Raw genomic sequence first — 8075 nt, forward strand, 5'->3', positions numbered from 1 at the left:
AACACTCAATGTGTACCGGTAACAAAAGATGAGTACAAGTCACATTTGACTTCTACAGTTACAAGAGGTGCTCAAAGTGGTTACCATCAGCGTCCAGACATTTCTGATTATGGCGAACTACTGCTTGAGCAACATTGACCGAAGTGTCCACTTACATACATTTTTTGGGCACCCCCCCATATATGTATGTGTGTGTGTGTATATATATATGTATATGTACATATACACACATATATACATATATACACACACGCACACACACACACAGAAAATAACACTGAGAGGTAGGTACTATTACATATGAGGAAACTGAGGCACAGAGAGTTCAAGAAACATGCTCAAAATCACACAGCTGGTAATCGGTAGAGCCATGATTTGAACCCAGGCTGGCTACTGGGTCTGTGTCCTTAACCACCACCCTGCCTCTGACTGAAACATGGGCCAGTTGGGATAGGTGGGTGTGGTTCAAGGTTAAAGTCAAGTTGAAGATTTTGCTGAAGCCCTCTCTGGCAGGTGTTTGGATCACAGACTGGTGGTCAGCTTAATTTAATTAATTTTCATGAACCAACCAGTTTTTTTTGAGGCACCTATTCTGTTGGCTTTTCAAAAAACAGGAAGTATAAGACATGGTTTCTGTCTTTAAGGAATTCACAGCCAAAGTTGAGACATGAGCTGTGTTCCTATGAATACTTACATAATACATGACGTAGTTCCTCATAAGGAGCTCAGTGTGGGTGTGTGTGTTTGTGTTTGTCTTGGGAGAGGAATAAGTTGCTATCATAAGTGAGAGATGGAAATATACCCTGAAGTGGGATTGCTGGAGCTCTAATTACTCCTTAATCTTCTTCAGTTGGCCTTTTCTCCTAGTCCATAAACAGACTTGAGTCTTTTTCATCTTAAAAAACAAAAGTGAACTGAAATATTTCTTCCCCAAACCTTTCCGTGTATTGAATGATTTCCTCACTCTCGGATTTCTTGAAAGAATCTTCTTCATAGACAGCTCAACTCTCTCGATTAACATTCATTTTCTAACACGTTCTGATAAGGCTTCCAATGGAGTCATTCCACTCTAGTAGTGGTTATCCTAAAACACATACTTTTAAAAAGATTTAAATATATTATGTGCTCAGTACAGAAAATACACACACACACAAAGAAAAAGTAAGACATCTATAATTCCGCTCCTTAAAGTTCCCCTGTATTAAGTTTCATGTATATTCTTTCTATCTAGTTGTTTATTGACTGTCGTATCATACAGATTATTTATACTAACATTCTTATTAGTATAAATAATCTTCCTTTTAATATCATCTTGCAGCCTTCCTTAATTTTTTATAAAAAAATACATACACATATTTTTAATAAGTTTAAGCATTTATTTTATAATGAAAATCAGCTGTCCTATGCCCTGCTTCTCTACACACTAATTCCTAATACCCAGTGGTAGTCATATTCAGATATCTTAACTCTTGTTTTTCTCATATTTATCTTCACAATTAAGTTTTGAAATAATTTGTTTATATAATTTTGAATGATTCCAGTTCTTAATTGTTTAGCAGATGTATACCAGGAAGTGGCATGTGTAATTTCTTTTTCAGACTTAGGCTTTATCTCTCTACTTACTAGTATGGAGGATGAGAGGTAACTCTGGCAGAATCCCCCCAAACACTGCTGCTGTGGGATGAGGGACAAGCTGTATGGGTTTCTATTCCTGCACCTAAAACATCCTAGACTGGAGCAAGTGAGATGAATGAGTTTACAGCATAAAGAGCCATTGATCATTTGTCAATTCAGTCTTAGGATAGTAATTCTAGATTTTTCTTCCCTTCAGCTGCTTGATTTGTTCCCATCTTTCATGTTGGAATTTTCCTAAAATATCTGCTTATCTCTCGCTATGTATATGTAAGCATCAGGCACTTAAAAGCTTATTGGAATCTGTGTGTGTTGATAGGGCTTGTACACTGGTAGGCCTCTCCTTTGTGTGGTTGGGTTGCAACTCATCTGTTTTCTTGGGGACCCCCAGGTTCAATCTCCACTGAAGGGAAATGTTCTGCTTCTGCCAGGCCACAGGGGGTAGAGGATTTTCCAGATGTCAGCCAGCCTCCCGTGTTCACTGCCCTCTGTTTTCAGTGCTATCCGATGCCTGCAGTTCCTGAGATTGCCGTAGTTTTGTCTTAGGATTGTCGATTGCGTACTGTCATCTTCCTTTGCAGGCGTAGGTTTCAGCATTCTTCTAAGTCAGTTAACGTTCTTCAGTTCACTTTCCTCATTCTAAAATGTTACAGACATTCTTGTTTCCTACTGTCTTTCCTCTGAGTCCTTCTGTGGGACCCTGCTTTTGTCATTTAATTACTATCATTGAGGTGGGGTTTGGAGAGGGAATAGACATGAATACCTGAGTGCAATCTGTTGTGTTTAACTGTGTTTAAAATCCAGTTAAACACAGCAGATTGCACTCAGGTATTCATGAGCTCTCTTCACTTGATGAGGTGTTCCCATGGCACTTAGTATTTCTTCATAATGTGCATTTTAACACCTGCATAGTGATCAAGTCTATGATTCTACTATGCTTTATGGTACCAATCCTGTTGTTAGATGTTGTGTTGCTAATTTTTTGTTAGTATAAATAATCCTCCATTTAATATCTTTATTTGTATACTTTCCCCTGTCTTTGTGATTGTTCTCTTGGGTTAGATTCCTGAAAATAGAATTATTGTGTTAAAATATATAAACACTTTTTAAGATTAAATAAATATTTCCAGATTGCTTTCTGAAAGAGTTGTACCAATTTCTATGTTCACCAGACATGAATAAATGTACCCATTTCATTGAAGATCACACTTCTTCCTGCCACTAGAAGCACAGACATGCCTACTGAGTGGAAAACAAAAATGGGAGTGAACCAAACTCACTCCAGTAATTCTGTCATCCCACCTGCTGTGAAGCCTGGCTGCTTAAGGTCTCATCCTGGCTGGGTGACCTTGAGCAGATTACATGACAACTCTGGGCTCTAGTTTCCATCTCTTATAAAATGGAGATAATAGGAATGATTACAAGTAAATAGACTTAAATTTAAATGTTTGGCTGGCTGGTAGGAATGGAGAAGAGCAAAACCAGTAAAATTCTTTGTTTAAGTAGTAATAATAAAATTTTCTTTGTTGTTCAAAAGTGACTTGTTTGTGGGGAAATGATGCATTCTTATTACAAAAAGGAAAAAAAAAGGCAAACAATACAAAAAAGTACAAGGAAGAAAATTTTTAAAAAGTACCCGAACTCTCACCATTTAGAAATACAATTGACTCTTGAACAACGTGGGGGGTTGTGACGCCTGCACAGTTGAAAATCTGCATATAACTTTTGAATATTGTTAATGTTTTGTGAGTTCCATCTAGAACTTGTCACAGGTAAAGTGAGAAAGATGGATGGAATCTTACCATACATGTTATTTTACTTAAAGGTATGAAATAAAATTGACTTTAAGTAAAGCAAAGAAAAAGAAATTGAAGTGAGCCTGACAGAATTGCTGACCTCTTTGCCACAAGAGAGATGAGAGCTATCTTAGAGGCTAAATTTATGAGAAAAGATTAAAAAAAAATGTTGAGATTGGAATAATTTCTTATAAACTACTTGTTTCAAACGGAGACATACTGACTCTTCCTTTGAAAAGGTTAAAATAATTTGCCCCTGACCTTATGCCACCTTTCTTCCCACCAGTTCCAAATTTTTATAAATTATGAGTATTATAATGAAAAGAAGTATAGCATTTATATTCTGCTCTAATATCACTATTCCCAGACCTCTCTTATTAGTCCATTTTTTGGATGGATTCAGTACTTATCATTAGTCTTTTTACTGTGGTTTTGCCCTTCATGAGTTTTTAAAATTTTGATTCATTTCAGGTTGCCTGGATGTCATTGTTAGATTGAGGTCCTCGTGGGTACTTGTTCCCTGAGTTGTTAAGTGCTTGAGAATGGCTGTTTTTTGCCTTTATATTTGAAGGACATTTTGGCTGAGTAGCAAGTTCTTGAGTCAGACTTTCTTGCCCTCAGAATTTCAGACATTGATGTACATTCTTTTTTAGCGTTGGATATTTCTGGAGGAGAAAGCTGAGGCCAGGTTAATGTTTTTCTCTCTTGCACATGACTAGTTTTTTCCATTGGATGTGCCCATAAGATTCTTTCATTCTTTTGGAGTTTAGAGCTTTATGAGCCTGTCTGGGCATTGGTTGTTTTATGTCACTTTCCTGGGACTTCCTGTGCCATAATATCTAGAGTCAAGTCTGTTTTTGCATCAGAAAGTTTTGCTCTGTTGGCTCTTTTAATATTTTTGCACATATTTTGACTAGTATTTACTTTCCGAGAATTGTAGTTGCTATGTCCTATCTCCTTTGTCTTCCAAATCTAGCATCTGTTCTTGTAATCGTTTATGTATCTTTGTTTCTTTCCATTTAATTTTAAGTGATTTCCTCAAGTTTATTCCCAATGTCTCTTTGTGTGTTTAGGTGCTCACTCTATATTGTTGCAGTTGTATGACTTCCATTTTGTAATTTTTTTTTTTTCTGATTCAGTTTTTCAGCTCCTTCAGTCCATTTAAAATCTCTTATATTAATCATAATTCTTGGAAATTTTGTATCTAGTCTCTGACTCCCCCCTTTTATTTTAGAAAGACAATTTTATCTTTAATATTTTTGAGACAATGGAGAACTACTTTTTCTGAACTCTTAGCGTGTTACCTTTGTTGCTTTTCATGGCCAGCTTCATAGGTGTGTGACCTGTGCACTCACATAAGGCCTCACACTGAAATTAATGCTCTGCTGACACAGTCTTGAACTTGTTAATAATTTTTGAACAAGAGAGCTTGTTCATTTTCCTTATGTAGCCACTCGTGTTGATTATTTTTACAGTACATATTATTATCTGCCATTTTCCTGTTCCTACTCCATGATTATTCATATTTGAACGAGGCTGAGCTATTTGTTAAAAAAGCTGACGTGTGAGATATGTTGAGGGTGGGTGGTAGGCTAGGCTGGGGAGTATGGTGAAGCATCTACTCATATTCATTGCCTACATTATCCTTTTACCAATCTGTTCTTTCTTTTACTTTGTGAATGATTTTCTTTCAGTTTTTTTTTTTTTTTTAAATTTGTAACATTTAAGTTTATTTTTAAAAAACCTGAAGCAAATCTGTTAATTCTAAGTTATGGTTACAAGGGTGCAGTTTTAACAAGTATTTTAATATGTCGTTTTAAAGTTACATGGTATAATAAGGGTGTGGGAGGTTATTTGATAATTGGAAAATTATTGACACTGTATTAAAATTTAAATGCTGTTTGTAAAACAGTTTGTGTAGTGTGATCCTGTTTTTGCTTTTTAAAGAAGTATGACTGTGCATTAAAAAATACTGGAAGGAAAAAAATACCAAAATGTTATTCCCCAGATTTCTAAATTCCATTCTATTCTTATCTGTGGTAACTGTGTAGCAATAGCGGGCTCTGCATCCATGAGATATTCAGTAATAATCTTTAAGAACTGGTGAGAAATTCCCCTTTCCAAAAGATTGTTTCAGTTACCCTACCTATTCTGCTTTTGTGGATTGAAATAAAATTAATTCTCATGTTTTTGGCTAATACTAATAGTTGGTCTTCTTTAAGCTTATGGTTGTTTTTGTTTATTTGTTTGTTTGTTTTTAAAGGTATATAATTTTGTTGATGATGTACTATGGATGTGGAAGAACCAGTTTAATGCCCAGCTCTCTTGAACAATAAAAATAAAAACAACACTCTAGTCCATCGTGTTCACCAATTTCCATGGTGTAAATATTCCCACCATTGGCCAAACTTCAGGCTACCAATGAAGTGATGTCATTGAACACAGAAAGGGGTGTGCAGGAGCGCCCCGTTCTGTAATATTGTCACTGTACTGATACAGTAGGCAAAAATCACCTTAAGAGCATAGATCACAGTAAAAATGTGGGAAAATAATTAGGGAGTGATGATGTTTGAGTATTCCTTGCCTTTGTTTTTAATATAATTTAAGTGTAACTTTACATCACGTAATGTTTAATCATGTCTAACAACTGGTTGCTAAAAATTCCTGAAAATTTATTAATGGTTCTCACCAGCTGATACAAACTGGCTCCAATATAGCACCGGAAAGAACTCTTGACAGGACAAGAAAGGAAAGTATTCAGTTATTGGGGTTCATCTGGTTGGTTCAGCTGCTGTTTTGCTCTAGAACTTTATTCTGGGGTGGCTTGCTTTTCTGTTTAAGTTTCCATGTGATCAGAATACCAATAGAAGACTTGGGGAAATAATCAAGTACTCTGTTCCTTATTATATGGTTCCTTGGCATTTAGAATAGGATGGTACTTCGCTTGGTCGACACCGTTTCTGAAACCTGACATATATTCCTCCAGGACCCTTTTAATAGAATTTCAGATGATTTTGATTCTACGACAATAGATTCATTCATCTGTTGTGGTGGTGGTAAATATACATAACATAAAATTTATCATTTTAACCATTTTTAAGTTGATGGTTCAATGGCACTAAGGAGTGTCACATTGTTGTGGAACCATCACTGCCATCCATTTCCAGAGCTTCTTCATTTTCCCCAACTGAAACTCTGTATCTAATAAACACTGACTCCCTATTACCCTACCCCAGCCTCTGGCAACCACCATCCCACTTTCTGTCTCTGAATTTGCCTCTTCCAGGTACTTCATATAAGAGGACTCATACAATCTTTGTCCATTTCTGTCCGGCCTAGTTCACGTAGCATGTCTTCAAGGTTCATCCATATTGTAGCGTGTGTCAGAATTTCCTTCTTTTTTAAGGCGGAATAATATTGCATTGTATGCATACACCACATTTTCTTTCTTCCCTTATCTGTTGATGGACATTTGGGTTGCTTCCACCTTTTGGCTGTTGTGAATAATGCTGCTGTGAACATAGGTGTACAACTATCTGTTCAAATCCCTGCTTTCACTTCTTTTGGATATATACCCAAAAGTGGAATTGCTGGATCATATGTTAATTCTGTTTAATTTTTTGAGGTAACACCGTATCATTTTACATAGCTCATTCATCATTCTTGATCTGGAAATTAATACAACGTTCCAAACTGATTTCATTCTTGTTGATTGTATCCCTTCCCACGCAGATAGTATGTCTTTCTGTGAATTTTATCTTTTGTGATTGGTGTACTTTCAACACATCATATATTTGAATGTATAAACTGATGTGATCACCCAATTAAATGTAAAACTGTTGTCATAACATAAGGCATAATATAATAAGTTACAGAAGAGAACTACAATATGCTCTGAGCACTTAAATGGAGAGGAACAGGAAGAATTGTGCGGAGGATGTGGCATTTGAGATAATCTTTGATAAAGGAGCAAAATGTTGCCGAGTGGAGATGTGAAGAAGGCTGATCCAGGTAGAGGTAAGAAAAGGAGTCTCTGTGTGCTGAGGAGAGAAAAGTCCAGAAGGGTAAGTTTGGGTCATTTTAAGGGAGGGACCTTGAATGTCAGTCTAAATTTATTCAATTTTGTAGGTATTAGAAAGCTATGAAAGGCTTTTAGAGAGTAACACAATTGTAGTATATTTACAAAAACCATTTGGCCGTTGAAATAATCTAGTGGAGAGGTCTGATGGGGAAATGAAAAATTACTTCTCTTATTCCCATTTTCCTCTTATGGATGTAATGCCCACGATCAGAGTTTTGTGTAATTTTTGTCTATCACCTGTTTACCTTTATTTACATCATTCTATTAAATATGATATGTAATATGTGTGTCGAACGTTCTTAAGGGAGTCAATAAAGTAATTAAGACAATTAGTTGTGGCCTGTGAAAGATCAAATACAAATCCTGAGGGGAAATGTATTCAAATAAGGTATTTCAAGTGGTGAGAGCAAATATTCGCCAAGCTCCGAAGTCCTTCCAATGGGTGCGGTGTTTGCTCTGCGGAACATGAGTTGGCAGTGTCACCGATTTGAATGTGGCTCTTGGTCATCCTCCCCGGTCCTCTTCTGGTGTAGCTGTCCCATCTCTCATATGTTGGCAGTGCCCGT

This window comes from Rhinolophus sinicus, linkage group LG04, assembly GCF_036562045.2.
Source record: "Rhinolophus sinicus isolate RSC01 linkage group LG04, ASM3656204v1, whole genome shotgun sequence".
In the NCBI taxonomy this organism is placed as follows: domain Eukaryota; kingdom Metazoa; phylum Chordata; class Mammalia; order Chiroptera; family Rhinolophidae; genus Rhinolophus; species Rhinolophus sinicus.